The sequence below is a fragment of the Macrotis lagotis genome, chromosome 1 (assembly GCF_037893015.1).
Source record: "Macrotis lagotis isolate mMagLag1 chromosome 1, bilby.v1.9.chrom.fasta, whole genome shotgun sequence".
Lineage (NCBI taxonomy): Eukaryota > Metazoa > Chordata > Mammalia > Peramelemorphia > Peramelidae > Macrotis > Macrotis lagotis.
The window spans coordinates 880,070,233-880,091,152 of NC_133658.1; the positions used below are offsets into that span (position 1 = coordinate 880,070,233).

General features: G+C 36.1%; 1 pseudogene; it reads right to left on the minus strand.

Moving 5' to 3' along the window:
• LOC141508358 (cilia- and flagella-associated protein 107-like) overlaps positions 1-20,920 on the minus strand; it is a 55,829-nt pseudogene that overhangs the window by 24,297 nt on the left and 10,612 nt on the right.

Here is a 20,920-nt window from a genome sequence, read left to right on the forward strand (position 1 = left end):
ATGACTATTCCATAGTACTTACCATTGCATGAATATCCTGGACACTTATTCAACTGAAAAGTCTTTCTAACCATTAATGTGATTATATATTCCAAATAGAAATAGGGGTGATGAACTTGAAGAATTGTGGTGAGGACAGATAATAAACAGGTTTAGGAGGAATAAAGCCCAGGGGAAAAAATGGATGAATGGGAAGTTATGTTCAGATAAAGGAATTTCTAAGATCTGAATTATAGATGAGTGGGATATGGTCAAGAATGAAATTCTGAAGGTACAATGGTCAATTGTTGTGAAATGATTTCAATAAAGAGGAGCATTGTGATTTATTTGAAGAAACTGATATGAATGTATAGGGAACCACCTGGAAACTTGGGCTTTAAAAATATATATTCAGAAGAAAAAAACAAATTCGGGAAACAAGGAAATATTGATAAGACCATCTATCTCTTCCTTCACTCCTGGTTCAGAAGAAGAAATGCCCCTTCTGCCTGCTAAGGCAAAGTCCTCCATATACACAAGTGATCCCATTCCATTCCATGTTCTCTGACAGACTGTCCCCCTCTAAAAATCTCTAATCTCTCACTAATCTTCATTCTCTCCTTATTTGCTGGCTACTATTCTTCTGCCAACAAACATTCCCAAGTCTCCTCTATCTGCAAAAAAAAAAAAAATTTCACTTAGTTGCTTCATCCCCTCTAGCTATTGTCCTCTATCTCTACCACCTTTCATTTCTAAACTCCTTAATGAGGCCATCTACAATCAATGATTTCTCTTCCTTTCCCCTCATTCTCTTTTTTAACTCTGCACTTCATCAAAGGTAGCTAGATGAAACTCTGAAAACAGCTGCACAAAACCCCAGAAGGTTGGAACAATGTACCCTCCACCCTGGAAGAAAAGCCCTGCTTTAATTCTAAAAGTCAAAAAATAAAAGTTTTTCAAAAATAAATAATGACAAAACAACTTAACTGCACAAGACCGAGTATAATCCTAAAAGTCAAAAATGGATGTTGATTGGGACAGAAATCTTTCAAGCATTATTGATAAAAAAAAAAAGACCAAAGTTGGTCAAAAACCTGGAAGAGGGAAAAAAAGACATAAGAAGGAAAGCAAAAGAAAGAGTAAAGAAATAAATATTTATTAAATGCTTTTTATATATGACAGGTGGTGTGCTAAGAGCTTTATACATATTTTCTCATTTGAGGCTCACCACAATCCTGCAAAGTAGGTGCTATTATATCCTCTTTTATGGTTGTAGTCAGTTGGAGTTGTGCCTGGCAGTTGGGAGGTCCATAGCTGAGGCAGAAAAGTTAGATTTGAAAATTATTGGCATAGAGAAGGTAATTAAATCCATGGAAACTGATGAGATCACCAAGGAAGTAATGTAGAAGAAAATAAGAGAGTTTAGTACGAAGACCTGAGGGTCACCTACAGTAAGAGGACATGATCTAGAAAAATTTTCAGTAAAGGAGGCAGAGAAGAGACTGTCAGATAGATAAGGAAGAAGAGAGTGGAGTCCTAAAAACCTAGAGAGGAGAGAATGTCAAGGTGAAAAAAGTGATGGATGGTGTCAGAGGCTTCAGAAAATGAGGATTAAGAAAAGATCATTGGATTTGGCAATTTATAAATCCTTAACTTTGGAGAGAGCAGTTACAGTGTAATAATAAGGTCTGAAGCTGAATTGTAAGTGGTTAAGAAGGGAGTGGGAAGAATAAAAGAGGAGATATCTATTGCAAATTACCTTTTAAGGAGTTTAGCTACAAAAAGCAGAAAAGATCCAGGATAAAAAATTAGCATGGAAGGATCTAGTGAGAGGTTTTTCCAGGATAGTGGAGACAGGAAAGAAGCCAGAAAAAGAAAGAAGATAAGTAAAAGAGGAGGTATGACAGAGGGAGGAAATCAGATGGAATGGGATCAATTGAACAGGCAGAAGAGTTAGCCTTGGTAAAGAGTAAGATCACTTGATATTTCTCTCTTTGTATCCCCAGCATTTCACAAGGTACTTGGCACATTATAGGCACTTACTAAATACGTATTGATTGATTGCTTGATCATTAGAGATAATTAACAAATCTATAAGGTTTCACATCCATTCAAGTATTTGAGAGGCACAAGTTTGGTTGCAACATAAGCAAGTTTAATTAAGTCTCCCAATTCATTTAACACAGAAATTTCTGAATTTCAAATAATATGAGAAGAGATAGACAAAACAACTTTGGAAAAAAACCTAATTCTACACTCAAGTATTGGAAAAAATCAAAATATTTCACCACAAAGCATTTATTTTTGGAAGTTCTAAAGCAAGAAACAAAAAAAAATTCTTCAGAATCCTTAACCCCAAAAGATCACATCTGCCACCATTTCCTCCATACAGAGATTTGCTGCTTATCTCCAGGAAAATAATGTTTAAAAGAGATAGCAAATCTAAAGGTTTTATGTCTATTTCTTCTACACAAAGAAATGGCTCTCACATTTTCTGATTTTTTCTGTGATGACAAGTGGTGGTCATTGGTATGCTACCTGGCAGATGTTTTGAAATAACAAATATACTTAATCTGTCCTTTCAATATACTAGTGACATTTGTTTTTTACTGAAACCTTCTGTGTTTATATAACTTTCATTTTACAATATATCCCTTATATTCCCCCACCCCAAAGTCATCTTTTTATAATAAAGAATAAAAACAGACAGAAGAGTCATGCAAAAGCACTTCTCAGGACATCTCTAAAGATTGAAAATGTATATGGTACCCTCCAACTGTAATTGTCCACCTCAGCAAAGATGGACTTGCATGTGCCTCCTCTAAGCCCTGAATGTTTATTAGAACCACATACTTTTGTCCTTTCTGTTTACATCATTATAATGGTATGTACTGTTTTCTTGATTCTGTTTTTTTTCACTTTATAGTGATTCATGTGAGTCTTCTCATGGATGCCTGTGTGTTTCATATTGGTTTCTTAAAGTGCAGTAAGTCATGTATGACAGAGTGTTTAGCAATTGATGGGTTTCTACTTTGTTTCCGGGTCTTGGCTGCCACCAAAAATACTGCTACAAATATTTTCTTATATAGAAGGCCTCCTTTCTTTCTGTCTTTGATCTCCCTGGGGTATGTGATTAGCAGTGGTATTTAGTATCCTGCTGTGATAAATTATTATTAATAAGCAATGATTTGAGGAGATTCATAATCTCACTTTTTTCTTTTATCCTCTTTTTTTAGCACTTCAGACTGAAGACTGAGCTAACTTTTTCCTCCATTTAGACCCCACAAAAAAGGGGCAGTAATTGTGTTCCACTCAGGTTTGGGTGGGGATAAATTCTTTGAATAGATTATCCAAGGCTGGGGTAGACTAATTAAATGGCATAATCAAAGTTCAGGTACAGCCCCTCATCATAATATTTATTCTCTCTTTAATTGTTAAGCAATCAGAATTGAGTGCCAATCAAAGGAAATACCTTTTAAAATATTACTTTGGGGTGACTAGGTGGTGCAATGGATAGAGCACCAGCCCTGGAGTCAGGAGTACATGAGTTCAAATCCAGCCTCAGACACTTAATAATTACCTAGCCATGTGGCCTTGGGCAAGCCACTTAACCCCATTGCCTTGCAAATATAGATAGATAGATAGATAGATAGATAGATAGATAGATAGATAGATAGAGATAGAGATAGATATAGATATATAGATAGATAGATAGATATAGATATAGATATAGATATAGATAGATAGGTAGATATAATTTGATTTGATTTTTTCAATTACAAGCAAAGATAGTTTTCAGCATTCATCATTAGCTTTTAAATTCTACACTTTTTGCCTCCCTTCCTTCTCTCCCTAAGCCTCATGACAGCAAGCAATGTGATATATATTATACATATATAATCATGTTTAACACAAAATAATAATCATGTTGTGAAAGAAGATGCATAACTAAAGGGGAAAAATACAAGAAAAGGAAAATAATAAAATAAGCTTTTAAATGTGAAAATAGCATGTTTTGGTCTGCATTTAGGCTCTACATTAGTTTTTTCCCCCTCTAGATGTGAATAGCATTTTCTATCACAAGTCCTTGGTCCCTGAAATGTTGAGAGGAGCTAAGGTCCATCACAGTTTTTCATCCACAATGCCATTGTTCATGTGTACAATACTCTTCTGATTCTGCTCACTTCACTCAGCATCAATTAATACAAAACTTTCTGGATTTTCCTGAAGTCTGCCTACTTATGTTTTCTTACTGAACAATAGTACTCAATAAATATTCATAAAACACAACTTGTTCAGTCATTCCCAATTGAGAGGCACGCCCTCAGTTTGGAATTTTTTCCACTACAAAAAGATCTGCTATAAATATTTTTGTACAAGTGGATCTTTCCCCCTTATTTTAATGATCTCTTTGGGATTTGGTTTTTCTGGATCAAAGGGTATGTACAGTTTTGTTGTCCTTTGGTCATAAGAGGAACACCTACTTTTTGAAAGTGATATAAAATATCAGTCTATTGCAAAATGGTTGAGAGACATAGTTTCTGAGTAATTTAATCATTTTATTATTAAAACCAGCAGGTTATTAACAAAAGCATGATCATTAACACAGAACTGAGACAATTATGATATCAAATTCAACAAATTACAAAATTATATCCTGGTTTTATAAATCTTCGCATCATTTGTCTACTTATCCCCATTCCATTATTAGAAATTAAAGAATCTTATTTTATACACAAATTTATAACTAGTAACAGATGCCCAAAGCAAAATAATTAACTGTTTGTAAGGAATATAGAAAGTAGTAAAATTCTAGAATAAATAGTTCATGTCTTATATCTGCATCTTACTATACTAACTCAGATCTCTGTGTTCCACTATTAGCCTATAAAATAAAGATTTTAATATTTTGTTCATACTGATCATCTGACATAATATAGAAATTTGGCATAGAAATAGAATAGTTAAATAATGGGACATGTTTTCTTATCTTGATAACAGTTCCAGGCAAAAATTATGTTGATAGGTAATGGTATCGAATCAGGCTTAAAATCAATAAGGTGGGATATTTTCCATTTCAAGTGGAAAGGTCACATAAAGAAATAAGAATCAGGAGAATCCTACCTCAGTCCATACCAAAAGACATTTCCCCAAGTTTATAGATGTAAAACCCCATAAGGTTGCTGGCATCATGGATCATTGACTCAGTAGCCTTCCTTGATGATCATACCTCGAGTCATATTCAGCATAATGTCAGTTAACAATCCCATAAGGTTTTAAATTGCAAATTCCAATAATCGGATTTTCAGGTTAATTCAGTGCTCAAAATTCTCATATCCAAGTATTGATTGTAATTTCACATTGATTACAGTAAGAGATTCATCACAGAAAAAATCACATCTCTGCATAACTAGTACTTTGATTTTTCATTCCTGGGTTCAACATTACTTTAAGATGCTTAATAGCAAACAGCAAAAGACTTGGGATGGGATGTGTAAACAGTGAACAGATTATAGGAATCATTGACTGTAGTTAAACTTGTTCAGTTATTAAACATGTTCAAATGGACCTAAGCAGAGACTACTGTTCTCAGAATCTCTTTTTAAAAATGGGAACTTCTTTAAGTGACTCTTAAACTAGTTTTCATGCATTTCAGTGCATACTCTATACACAGGTTCTAATCCCAGATTAACCACTAATCAGAAGTAAAATAAAATCATATATCCCATTAAGATAACTCATAAATTACTACTCTTCACTAACATAACTGTCTGTATTAAAATCCTATTCTTTAAAACAAAATTAAGGCTCCCGATTTTAACCTCACACTTTAATGGATTTATATCATTTCACAAACTTGTTTACCTTTATATAATTATATTCAAATCATTCTGAAAGAATGAACCATTTCAGGAATTGAATCTTATACATGATAAGCTCAAAAACTAATTTAACTCACTTTAAGTCATAGGATGACAACAAATTCAGATTAAAACAACAAAATCTTTCCCACTTACAGTTTATTACAATTATTCAGATACTTGAATGTTAAACTAATAACTAGCAGTATTACAGTGACAAACTTCTACCATGATAACAGAAATTTGCTATGAGAGATATAAACAGGGACAGATATAAACAGAACTGGTCCTCAAGGCCTATTCTACTGTACATAGGTTAACAGATTGTTTCTCCTTCATTTTCCAAGAAGACTGCGACATCAAGGAAATGATACTGTACTAAATTACCAAACTCACCTTCTTCTCCAGAGCCATCTGGGTCCAGTAGCCAGATATGAATCACATTGGATGGAGATGGCCCTGGATGCAAGACAATCATTAAGTGACTTGTCCAAAGTCACACAGTTAGTAAGAGTCAGGTGTCTAAGGTTTTGAACTCCCATCTTCCTGACTCCAAGGCCAGTTTTGAATCTACTGCACCACCTAATTGGTCAGGTTAAAATTTGGAACCAAGTATACAGATTTCTTGTATGGGGAAAATGAATTAAAAGTCCAACCTTAGTTTTCTCAAAGTAACTTCCCTACCTTATTCCCAGGGACAGATATTCATTAGCCTCAGATCTCAGATGTTGCTTCCATTGAACTGCCTGCCAGCTTACATTTTTTTTTCTGAAAGCAAAATTTAAGGTCAGTTCAAAGATAAAAGAAATAGAAGATGGTGATGGGAGAAGAGCCTCTTTTAGGCGTTCTCTCCATAATATTTCAAAAAATCATAAAATTATGGCTTTAACTAAATTTTCAAGTGACAGAACCCACAGAGGGATCCAGTGAGACAATTCTCTGGACCAAGGTAACCTGGAAAATAGTGGAAAGACTCTGCTCCATGGGGTTAGAGGGGTGGCTCACCAGAGTGAAGGAACTTTACCCTCCCAGAGGCAGCCCCAGGGTGCCTGGGAGCCGGCTCTTGGAAGCAGGGGCAGTTTCCTGATCTACACCCTGGGGAGCACTGAACACAACTTGGAAGATCAGCAGGGGACCTCTGCCAGGGTGAGCACATGAAGCCCAGCCTTCAGGGCACTCAGCAAGCAGCTGTGGCCACAGCAGCTCATATTCAGGAAACAGAAGCAGGCGAGCTGGTAAGCAGGAGCCCCCAGGCAACTGAGCCTTGAGTGCTCAGCCTACCAAAGATAGGTGAGTGGAGAGAGACTTCTGAGGTCTGTCTTCTGTACCTGGAACAGGACTGGGGCTCTGACCACATTCAGATCCTGATTGCATTCTAAGCTCCCCATAGAACAGGGACCCCTCCCCAGCCCTGTGGCAGAGGGGTGCACTTGTGGTCATTCACAGACCAGGAGGGAAGTCAGAGCTTCACACACTGAGATCCTTGTTGGGGGGATGTCCCAATAATGTTCAAAATCTCAGGAAGAATGGGGTGGCTAGGCAGCACAGTGGATGGAGAACCAGCCCTGGAGTCAGGAGTACCTGAGTTTAAATCTGGCCTCAGACACTCAATAATTACCTAGCTGTGTGGCCTTGGGAAAGCCACTTAACCCCAGTTGCTTTACAAAAACCAAAAAATAAAAATCTCAGGAAGCATCCCAAAACCAGAAGCAGGCTGTGGAAATGAGTAAACTGAGAAAAAAAGAGGAACACCATTAAGAAATACTTTGGCTATAATCCCAAGAAGGATCAAAATACTAACTCAGAAGATGAGGAAGTCCAAGCTCCTGCATCTAAACACTCCAGGAAAAACAGAAATTAGGCTCAGGCTATGACAGAGTCAAAAAAGATTTTGAAAATCAAGTGAGGGAGATAGAAGAAAAACTGGAAAAAGGAATGAGAGAGGTGCAGGACAAACATGAAAAAGAAGTCAGTAGCTTAGTCAAGGAGATCCAAAAATTGCTGAAGAAAATAACATGTTAAAAACCAACATAAGTCAAATGGATAAAACAGTACAAAAAGTTATTGAGGAGAAGAATGCTTTAAAAAGCATAATTGGCCAGACAGAAAAAGAGATAAGAAAGCTCTCTAAGGAAAACAAATCCTTCAGATGTAAAATGGATCTAAAGGAAGCTGTTTAACTATATGAGAAGTCAAGATACAATAGTTCAACACCAAAAGAATGAAAAATTAGAAGAAAATGTGAAACATCTCATTGAAAAAAACAACTGATCTGGAAAACAGATTCAGAAAAGATAATTTAAAAATTATTGAGCTAGCTGAAAGTCATGATCAGGAAAAGAGCCTTGGCCTCATTTTTAAAGAATTCCTATAGGAAAATATGAGGGACTTGATGATAAACTGCATGTATTTCTGCATAGAAAAATGATACTGATAATACTCATATGAAACTTCTCATTTAATAGAGCAGGTAGAAGGAGCTTTTATAGCTGAAGCACAGGAGAGAGATGAATTTGAAGATTTAATATATTGTAAAAATGGAGTCAATGGCTAAAAGGAAAATGTAATGGGAGTAAGAGAAAGGAGAGGTGGAATAGGCGAAGGTATTTCATATAAGATTGTTTTTATTGCAATGAGACATTGAAATGATATGGAAGGGGAAGGCAAGGGGAAATGAGGGAAACTTTGCTCTCATCAGAGGTGGCTCAGAGAGGAAACAGCATATATACTCAATGGGGTATAGACATCTAGAGTAAAAGGGGGAGAAGGGGGACAGGGGCAGGGGGTGGAATGTGAATGATGGAGTAGAAGGTGGACCATGGGGGAGAGAGGTCCAGGACCAAAGGGCCAGATAGTTGCTGGGCCTTAGGGGTGGTATGTGGGCTTGGGGCCTCTTGGCCCCAGGGCCAGGGATCAGTCTGCTGTGCCACTCAGCTACCCTACAGCACATTTAAGAAGAGGGACACAGTGAAAGGAGGAAGAAAATATAGTATATGGTAGTGGGGAGGTATGAATGGAGGGAGTTGCAATCAGCAATGGCAACAGTAGAAAAATATGGAAGTAGCTTTTGTGATGAACTTACCATAAAAAATGTGATTCACCCATGACAGAAGTGGTGGTGTTGGGAAAAGAGACTGAAGCACATTTTTTAAAATTTATTTTTATTTGTATTTTTTCTCTTTACTTTATTGCTCATGAGGGTCTATATTTGGGGGGGGGTATTACATTTACTCTTAAACAAGAATATTTTAGTAATGTATAAAAAGACATCATTTATACAAAAATAAAAAATAAATATATTTAAAAAATACCATCCATATCCAGATAAGGAATTGTAGAGTTTAAATGCAGACCATAGCTTACTATCTTCAATTTTAAAGGTTGTCTTATAAATTATAAATTTTTTGTCTTGATTATTCCTTCATAACATGATTCATATGATCTTTGTTTAGCATGGTTATGCACATATAGCCTATATTAGATTGTTTTAATGGGGAGGAGAGGGGGGAGGGAGGGAGAGAGAAACAATGTAAGATTCAAAATCTTGCAAAAAAATATTGTTGAAAATCACCATTGCATGTAATTGGAAAAAATTAATGAATAAAATATTTTTTTAAAAAGAAAAAATATGAAAGAAATAAAAGAATGAAATTCAGAAAGAATGTTCAGGGTCCCAAAAAGCTTTCCCCTCAAACAATAAAGTTTCATTAATCAGCTGATAATTTTATGAGATTTTTAAAATGTGAGTGATATATTATGATGCTAATGGTGACAAAAAGCCTAATTTTACATGCATTTAACTGTATTGGAATCACTTTATAAGTTTGTATCAACTTTCAAGTAATATCAGCTTTTGTTTGGTTATAATATGCAAATTAGTAAACTTTTGTACAAGTTATATATATTTATAACTTGTATGTTATTAGAATAAGGGCTGAAAGAAATTTTAAAACAGTGGAAAAATTATTTTGAAATTATCTAAGTCATTTTTTTAGACCCACTTAAGATATTTTATAAGTATTTTGTAACTGTCATTTAGGGAACTAATATTTCCATCTTTGCCTGAAGTTATGAGGAAGTTATATCTGCAACTATTTGGTTATTACTTATGAAAGCTTAAATTATTTGAAGTTACTGTTATAATGTTGAAACCTAAAGTGTCATAGAATATAATCCACCACAAGGTAGATGGATGGGAAAGACAACAGACCCAGTTTCCTTCTCTAGGGTCCCTGTCAACTCCTTCTTTTGCAAATTTGTCATGATTCTGAAAAGCATCTAAGTGTGCAAAGTCATTGACCTGGCAAATGAAACAAATTTAGGTCATGGAATTTGTAATCTGAACTTGGCTGGCTGTAGATCAACAAAATTCTGTCTAGAAATCATGGAATTAATTCTAATGATTTGGAATTTACATTTGGACAAATTCAGACTGGAAAAGAAAAAAAAAGTAATGAATTCTAAGAGAAATCTCTTATGTAAGTTTGAAATGGTGCACTTTTATTGCAACTCCATGAGAGAGAGAAAAAAATATTTCTTGCCCTAAGTTAGGATAGGTGAAATTTATTATTTGGGGTAAAAGTCTATGGGCCTAAGATTGATTTTTGTTTTAAGATTTGACTTTAGCTATCTTTGCCTGATAGATCATGAAGTTTGTAATCTACCATTCAACAAAACTGCCACAAGTTACTCAGAGGGAATATGATCCTGAACTGTGACAGATGGAGGTCTGAATCTGGGAAAGAAAGAAAATTTTCTTTTGTTCAGGTTACCTAATGTGCTATCTTTCTTCCTTTTTAAAGATTTTATTTATTTTGAGTTTTATAATTTTCCCCCTAATCTTACTTCCCTCCTCTCACCCCCCACAGAAGGCAATTGCCAATCTTTACATTGTTTCCATGGTATACACTGATCCAAATTGAATGTGATGAGAGAGAAAGCATATCCTTAAGGAAGAAACATAAACAAGATAACAACAAGAGATAGCAAGATCAGACAATAAAGTATCAGGTTTTTTTTATAAATTAAAGGTAAAATTCCTTGGTCTTTGTTCAAACTCCATAATTTTTTCTCTGGATACAGATAGTATTCTCCATTGCAGAGAGCCCCAAATTGTCACTGATCATTGCACTAATGGAATAAGCAAATCCATTAAGGTTGATCATCGCCCCCATGTTGCTGTTAGGGTATACAATGTTTTTCTGGTTCTGCTCATCTTGTTCAGCAACAGTTATGCAAATCCTTCCAGGTTTTCCTGAATTCATATCCCTCCTGGTTTCTAAGAGAACAATCATGTTCCATGACATAGATATACCACAGTTTGTTAAGCCATTCCCCAATTGAAGGACATTCACTCAATTTCCAATTCTTTGCCACCACAAACAGGGCTGCTATGAGTACTTTCATATAAGTGATGCTTTTACCCTTTTTATCATCTCTGCAGGGTATAGACCCAGTAGTGGTATTGCTGGATCAAAGGGTATGCACGCTAATGTTCTATTTTAAAAAAGAATGTTTCCCATCTGGTTATTCCTGAGACTGGTAGAGCAGCCAGTCCACAAACTCCCACCCCCCTCCCCCATCCTTGGGCCCTTTCTTTCATGGACTCATTCATTTAAGAGACTGCCAATCATAGGTCCTCAATAAGAGAGAAAGGGATATAATTATTTTTGGCTGAGAAATTTCTAAGAAAGATGTTCTCTTCTCTCTTTTCTTGGTTCCCTGGTCGAGAATTTTTCCTTCTTGTCAGTCCTTTTGGCTTGAGGCCAGGTTCTCTTTTTCTCTTGCCCTGAGAAGAGTTGAAAAGGAGGTAAGCTAAACTGCTTGGATTCAGTCCTGGATTCCACCTGGCTCAAGAGGCCTGTTTGCAAGAGTAGACAAAGGAAAATATGAGAGAAATCCCCTTGAAATTTACTAGAATTTTAGAATACCATCCAAATCTAGGAAAGGTCAAAAGGATGATCTAAGGTCCTAAGTTCCTTCTTCAGTTTCTCCATTGCAATCCATTGAAAATAAATGTTTCCCTCCGGGTAATTCTTGAGCCTGGCTATTAAATGGAATTATTACTCATGGATGGTTGTCAATTGTGACACTTAGCTGAAGTCAAAAAGAGCTAAGGATATTTGATCCTGCTGTAAATATGTTAATTTATCAAGGATTAGTTTGATATTGTTACAATCATGTCCCAGTCTTTTTCTCTCTAGCAAATTTCCACATTTAGAGCAAGTAGTCTATGAAAGACATGAGTGCTTTCACAATGTGACCTGGTACCAAGTGGTATTCTGCTACATATTAAAAAGAACAAGGCTACTTGGATTGGAAAACTGCCACATGGTATATTCTGGATACACTGATTCAACCATTGACTACTAAAGTCATAGAGTACTGTTTTGATATCTACACTTCTCTGTATTGTTCTTCCTTTTTCATATTGCTCTATGCACATTAACAACAGATTGAACTCTGAACTGAATGTATCATGGAAAAGACTGCATGGATGGAAAATATCCTTGAAAATCTTGTCTCCTAATTGGGTCTCCTAACCTTTCTTCTGGCTGACCCTGATCTTCACCCCACTCTTGATCTTTCTTATTTTCTTAGTCTTTTGCATTTGTTTTGCTTTTTTCCCCTCTCTGTTTAATTTCCTTGAGAGGCTATCTCTTCCTGGCTATAGACCACATGTCTTTAACTAGTGACTGGAGCCAGACACCATCCTCTATATAATCTAGTCACCAAAAACCTCCAGAAGCTGCCTTAGTCATCTATTTCCCAACAATTCTATGCTCATTTTCAGCTTGAAGCAGCTCCAGAAGATACACCCCTTGCGATTGACTTCCAAATGAAAAGATGTGGTAAAATGATAGGATTAACTGTGAAATTATAGGGCATATCTTAGGCTTTGCAAAGAGAGGGGCCCCTGATGGAAAATTAGTCAAATAATCATGTTTTGTAAATTTGGACCAGCACAAAAAAATTCTGTCTTGTCAGACAGAACTTAACCTTGCTCTTTATCTAAATCATTCAGCATAAGAAAGCTGTTTTTTAGACAGAACACAGTCTGGTTTCATATCTGTAATTACACAGCACATTGGAGAGGTTACACATCCTTGTTTCCAACCCTAATTCCCCTCCTGGGAACTAAACAAAAGGAAATGTCAGTATCCAGCTAAGGTCTCCTTTATCCCCTATATAAATTTTCTCAACTTTCCTCTCAGGGTCAAACAGCTTGACCAGTTGCTTGGTCCTTGGCTTTTTAGACTAAAAAAACACTTGTTTAGCTAAAAAAGTTTATCTAAAAAAACTCAATGACCATTTCAAAATCAGTCTCTCCCATGACAACAATCACACTGCTAATAAGTTTCCTGGCATTATATAAAATAATAAATAATAAATTTTATTTAAATGAAACCAAAATAAATTCTGTTGAACCTGGATCTATTTTTCAAATGTTACAAATAGAAATTCAATTTATTTGTAATTTCAGTTATTTAGTATTATAATTTACAGAAGGCTTATTTACTCCAAACATTTCATGTTATGGGATTCACTATTTTCCAGCTAATCTGGAAATCTAGCAAAGGAGTTTAAAAGTGATAGTATATAACAGATTTTAGTTATCACTTGGCAGCATCTTGCTGATCAAATTTCTCCTAATTTTATAAAATTGCCTATATTGGTTTTCAAATCACGTTACAGAATTTTTCCTTGATTAGTCTTCTTCCCCGACTTCCAGCCAAGATGGTGGAGAGAAGACAGGCACAGTTCTAAAGTCTCCTGATATTTCCCCTTCTATCATATGAAAAAACCCTCTTAAAAGAAATCCAACCCACAAAACCCAGAAAGAAAAACCAGGAGAAAGAATATCTACCTCAGGATTTGTCTCCCTCAGCAGCACTGGACAAATTCGGGCAGGTGAGTCTGGGCACAGGGGGCAGATCAGCCCTGGATCAGCCAGATTAGCAGCTGAATTGGAGCCCGGGAGTCTGAGGGCCCAAGAGCTGGACCTGCTGGATCAGCGGTGGGGTTAGATGGTGGGGGCTTGAGTCAAATAGGGAGCAGGAGCGTGCTGACACTCTGGAGCTTGCCAACAGGGCTGGGGGGAGAGCTCCAGTGCAGGGTAGCTACGGACACACCATCCCTAGGATCCTCTAGTTTGAGGAATTCTGAGTCCACACTCCATTGCTACTGAGGCCTCTTCTCAGAACAAACAATTGCAGACTACTTCTGCTTCATGCACAGGTGTGTGAGCAGAAGAACCAGCCCAGTTGACAATAGGGAGAAGGATGACCTCTGGCCAGGGCAAAACCCACCATGGATTGAAGGCAAAAAGACTCATTAGCTCTAACTCCTTCCTTCAAGCTAAGGGAGAAGGCCTCAATCAAGGTCACAGACTCTCCAGAGAAAGCAACAAGCACCTCCTACTGGCCAGCCAAAGAAATTGCACTCAGTGAGTAAAGCCTCTATTGCTCCCAAGCCCCTGTGAACCAGCCCCTCCCTAACTCAAGGTCTTAGCAAAATGGAGAAAGGTCAGCAGAAAGGTGGATCTATAGAAAAATTCTTGGAAGGGAAAGACCCTAACTCAGAGAGACCTAGAACCTCTGAGGAGAATATAACCTAGTCTTCAACACAGAAAGATTTCCTTGAAGAAATAAGGAAGGAGTTGAAAAATCAATTGGAAAATTTGGGAGAGACAATTAATACCTTGCAACAAGAAAACATCCTTAAAAAATACAATTGGACAAATACAAAAAGAGAATAAATCTCTCAGATCATCAATTGGACAAATGCAAAATGAGAATAACTCTCTCAGATCCTCAATTGGGCAAATGCAAAAAAGAAAATAATTCTCTCAAAACTTCAATTGGTCAAATGGAAAGCTCTTTCAAAAGTAGAATGGACCAATTGGAAAGGGAGTTGCAAAAGGTTAATGAAGAAAACTCCTCTAAAAAAAAGAATGGATTCTTCAGAAACTGACTCTATGAGATGGCAAGAATCAGTTAAACAAAACCAAAAAATAGAAAAAAAATAGAAGAAAATGTAAAATACCTCATCAGCAAAACCACTGACCTTGAGAATAGATCAAGGAGGGGCAACCTAAAAATTATAGGACTTCCTGAAAACACTGAAGAGAAAAAAAATCTGGACTTAATAATAAAGGATCTAGTGATGGAAAACTGCCCTGATGGAACTAGAGGGCAAAGTAGTTATTGAAAGGATACATCGATCCCCTCCAGAAAAAGATCCTAAAATGAAAACCACCAAGGAATGTTGTGGCCAAATTCCAGAACTATCAGATAAAAGAGAAAATCCTGCAAGCAGTCAGAAAGAAACAATTTAAATACCAAGGAGCCACAGTAAGGGTTACACAGGACATGGCTGCATCAACATTAAGAGATCAAAGGGACTAGAACAAGATATTTCAAAGAGCAAGGGAACTTGGAATGCAGTCAAGAATACACTATCCTGCAAAGCTGAGCCTTCTCTTCCAGAGAAAAAGATGGACATTTAACGAAATGGAAGAATTCCAAAAATTCCTGATGAAAAGACAAGAGCTAAATAGAAAATTTGGACATCAAACAGTAGGTTCAAGAGACACATGAAAAGGTAAAAAAAACGGGGGGGTAAAAAAAAATTGCCATCCAATAAGTCGAAACTAGCTGTATTCCAGCATGGGGGAAAAGATTCTCATATATCTTGAGAATTGCAATTCTAACAGAGAAAAATATACCTAGCCAGAAGTGATGGATATTCATGACCTAGCCATGAGACTGCTATCCAATGGGATGTAACTGACTTTAACCCCACTTGGGAGAAAGACTAATAACTCTCAAAAATTTTAACTCTATTAGACAGAATGTACTTAGCTAGAAGTGACAGATACTCCAAATTTTCTATGACTCAGATAGAATGATCTAAAAAACACTACCTCCTTAAAAAGGGGGACAGGAAAGAGATGGGAGGAGGGAGGGTATTGAATGGGGTAAATCTCATTACACTAAAAGGTACAAAATACTTATGGTAATAGAGGGGAAGAAGGGAGGAGATGAGAACACCTGAATCTTCTTCTCATCAGACTTGGCTTAAAGTCAACTTACACATGCTCAGTTTACTTATAAAACATCTAACCTTTCAAGTATTAAAAGGGGAAAAGGGGAGGGGAGACAGAGAAAGTGAAGAGGAGTGGGGGAAAAAGGGGAACTAACAAAAGGAAGGGAAGGGAAAAGGGGGAAAGGGGGAAAGGGAAAGGAGAAAGAAAGGGGAGAGGTGATATAGGTGGGCAAACACACTGATGGGGGTGGTATTAAGAAACAAAATACTAGGGAATATGGATAAAGGGGGGAAATACAAACAGAGGAAAGATAGCATGGAGGGCAATAAAGAATTAGTAATCATAACTTTGAATGTAAATGTGATGAACTCTCCCTTAAAACATAAGTGAATAGCAGAGTGGATTAAAAACCAGAATCCTACAATATGCTGCTTATAAGAAACTCATTTGAAGCAGAGAGATACATATAGAGTAAAGGTAAAAGGTTGGAGCAAAATATATTTTGCTTCAGCTGAAGTAAAAAAAAAAAGCAAGGATAGCAATCCTTATCTCAGATAAAGCAGCAGCAAAAATAGATAGTGTTAAAAGAGATAAGGAAGGAAACTTTATCGTCCTAAAAGGTACCATAGACAATAAAGTTATTTCAATACTGAATAGATGTGCACCCAATGGGATAGCATCCAAATTCTTAGAAGAGAAGCTGAAAGAACTACAGGAAGACAGAGACAGCAAAACCCTACTAGTGGGAGACCTCAACCTCCTGCTCTCAGATCTAGATAGATCGAATCATAAAATAAACAAGGAAGAAGTTAAGGAGGTAACTAGAATGTTAGAAAAATTAGATATGGTAGACTTATAGAAGAAATTGAATGGGGATAGAAAGGAATATACCTTTTTCTCTGCAGTACATGGAATTTACACAAAAATTGACCATGTACTAGGACATAAAAACCTAATGATCAACTGCAGAAAGGCAGAAATGGCGAATACATCTCTCACATATCACAATGCAATAAAAGTCATATGCAATATTGTTGGGCCAAGGAGATATAGACCCAGAACAAATTGGAAACTGAATAACCTCATTTTAAAAAATGAGTGGACCAAAAAACAAATTATAGAAATAATTAACCATTTTATTCTAGATAATGATAATAATGAAACAACATACCAAAACCTATGGGATTTATTCAAAGTGTCTCTCAGGGGATATATTGTAGCTTTAAATGCTTACATGAATAAATTGGAGAAAGGAAACCAATGAACTAAACATGCAACTAAAAAATTAAAGAAAGAACAAATCAAAAATCCCCAATTAAATATCAAATTAGAAATTCTAAAAATTAAAGGAGAAATTAATAAAATTGAAAGTTAAAAACTACTGAATTAATAAATAAAACCAAAAGTTGGTATTATGAAAAAAACCAATAAATTGATAAACCTCTGGTCAATTTGATTAAAAAAAAGAAAGAAGAAAACCAAATTGCTAGTATCATAAATGAAAAAGGTGAACTCACCACCAATGAGGAGGAAATTAAAGTAATAATTTGAAATTATTTTGACCAACTCTATGCAAATAATTTTGATAATCTAAGTGAAATGGACGAATATTTACAAAAATATAAGTTGCCCAGGTTAAATGAAGAAGATATTAAATACCTAAACAATCCTTACTCAGACAAAGAAAATCAACAAGCCATCATTGAACTCCCTAAGAAAAAAATCTCCACGGCCTGATGGATTCACAAGCAAATTCTACTGAACATTTAAGGAACAATTGGTTCCAATTCTATATAAACTCTTTGGGAAAATAGGGGAAGATGGAACTCTGCCTAACTCTTTCTATGAAACCAATATGGTGCTGTTACCTAAACCAGGAAGAGTTAAAACAGAGAAAGAAAATTATAGACCTATCTCCCTGATGAATATAGATGCAAAAAATCTTAAATAAAATCTTAGCAAAATGATTACAACAAGTTATCACTAGGCTAATACATTATGATCAACTAGGAATGCAGGGCTGGTTCAATATTAGGAAAACTGTTAGTACACTCAATTATATCAATAACAAACCTATCAGAAATTATATGATCATATCAATAGATGCTGAAAAAGCTTTTGACAAAATACAGCATCCATTTCCTACTAAAAACATTAGAGAGTGTAGGAATAAATGGACTGTTCCTTAGAATAATTAGCAGTATCTATCTGAAACCATCAGGAAGCATCATATGCAATGGGGAGAGGCTGGAGGCATTCCCAATAAGATCAGGGATGAAACAAGGGTGCCCATTATCACCACTACTATTCAATATTATATTAGAAATGTTAGCTTCAACAATTAAAGAAGAAAAAGAAATTGAAGGAATTAGAATTGGGAAGGAATAGACAAAATTCTCACTCTTTGCAGATGGCATGATGGTCTACCTAGAGAATCCCAAGAAATCATCCAAAAAACTACTGGAAACAATTAGCAATTTTAGCAAAGTTGCAGGTTATAAAATAAACCCTCATAAATCCTCAACTTTTCTATGTATGTCTAGTAAGATACAACAGGAAGAGCTAGAAAGAGAAATCCCATTCAAAGTAACTTCAGACAATATAAAATACTTGGGAGTCTATTTGCCAAGGCAGACTCAGAAACTTTTTGAAAGCAATTATAAAACACTTCTCACACAAATTAAATCAGATTTAAATAATTGGGCAATTATCAACTGCTCATGGATAGGTAGAGCTAATATAATAAAAATGACAATTCTACCAAAACTAAACTACCTGTTTAGTGCCTTACCAATCAAAATTCCAAAAAAATTACTTTAATGAGCTAGAAAAAATTGTTAGTAAATTCATATGGAGAAATAAAACGTGAAGTATTTCCAGGAGCTTAATGAAAAAAAGTGCAAAAGAAGGTGGCTTAGCCCTACCTGACCTAAAATTATAAAGCATCAGTCATCAAAACTGTTTGGTATTGGCTAAGAAATAGAGTGGTGGACCAGTGGAATAGATTAGGTACAAAAGCAGGAGATGATTATAGTAATCTGCTGTTTGATAAACCCAAAGAGTCCAGCTATTGGGATAAAAACTCCCTCTTTGATGAAAACGGCTGGGATAATTGAAAGTTGGTGTGGAAGAAACTTAGATTAGACCTACACCCTTTACCAGGATAGGATCCAAATGGGTACAGGACTTAGACATAAAAAACAATACTATAAGCAAATTAGAAGATCAAGGACTAGTTTGCCTGCCGGATCTATGGAAAGGGGAGCAGTTTTGTGACTAAGGAAGAGTTGGAGAACATCACCAAAAACCAATTAGATGATTTCGATTGCACTGAATTAAAAGGCCTTTGCACAGATAAAACCAGTGTAACCAAGATCAGGGGAAGTGTGGTGAGTTGGGAAACAATCTTTGCAACTAGTGATTCTGACAAAGGACTAATTTCTAAAATATACAGAGAACTGAGTCATATTTTTAAAACAAAAATCCATTCCCCAATTGACAAATGGTTGGGGGATATGCAAGGGCAACTTACAGATGGGGAGATCAAGGCAATCCATGGCCATATGAAAAATTGCTCTAAATCATTAATTAGAGAAATGAAAATTAAAGCTTCTCTGAGGTGCCACCTCACACCTCTCAGATTGGCCAGTGTGACCAGAAAGGATAATGATCATTGTTGGAGGGGTTGTGGGAAATCTGGGACACTGTTACACTGTTGGTGGAGCTGTGAACTCATCCAACCTTTCTGGAGAGCTATTTGGAATTACGCCCAAGGGGCAATGGAAATGTACATCCCTTTGACCCAACAATACCACTGATGGGTCTATACCCTGAAGAGTTGATGAAAGGGGGGTAAAAACATCACGTGTACAAAAATATTTATAGCAGCCCTGTTTGTGGTGGCAAAGAATTGGAAGTCAGGTAGATGTCCTTCAGTTGGGGAATGGCTTAGCAAACTGTGGTGTATGTGTGTCGTGGAACACTGATGTTCTATTGGAAACCAGGAGGGACAGGATTTCAGGGAGGCCTGGAGGGATTTGCATGGACTGATGCTGAGTGAGATGGGCAGAGCCAGAGAAACGCTATGTATCCTAACAACAACAGGGTGAAATTCAACCTTGAAGGGCTTGCTCATTCCATCAGTGCAACAATAGGGAACAATTTTGGGCTGTCTGCAGGGGAGAGTGCCATCTGTATCCAGATAGAGAGCCATGAAGTTTGAACAGAATTCAAGGACTATTCCCTTTAATTTAGAAAAAAAGAAACATATCTTATTATCTGATCTTGTTACCTCTTAGACTTCTTGTCTCTTCCTTAAATATATGATTTGTCTCTTATCACACTCAATTTGGATCAATGTTCAACATGGAAACAAAGTAAAGACTGACAGATTGCTTCCTGTGCGGGGGGAGGGAAGTAAGATTGGGGGGGGGAAATTGTAAAACTCAAATAATATCTTTAATAAAAAAGCAATTTAAAATAAAAATAAAAATAAAAAAATAGTCTTCTTCCCACAACTATACCATATTCCATTGATTCCTATTAACCTATCTTCCTCTTATCTGCTTCTTGAACTTTGGCCTCAGTCCAAAAGTGACAGGAGAGTGACTCTCCTTTCAATTTAAAAACATTTTAAGTTTTACTTACAGAGGAGTCAAAACTTCCACATGACTAGGGATGAAGCTCATTATTTTCCCCTCACCTTCACTTTTTTTCTAAATCTCCCTTCCCTTAAAACAATGAAGGCAATATATATTTGGAAGCCATCCCTCCAGCACAGGCTTTAAATCTGCAAATGAAGTTTAAAATGTTCATCTGATTTTATAAAAAAAGGTTTTGTTGTATGCTTTTTTCTATGATTTTTCCAGTCTCTACCTAGTAAATATTTTTACCTAGTATATATTTTTACCAGTCTCCTAGTAATTATTCCCACTGAAATACATTTAAGATCATCATTCTTAATTTTTTTCACTTGCCTTTCTTTCTTTGTGCACAGGAAAAAAAAACCCCTTCTGTGGCATGTTGAATGTGA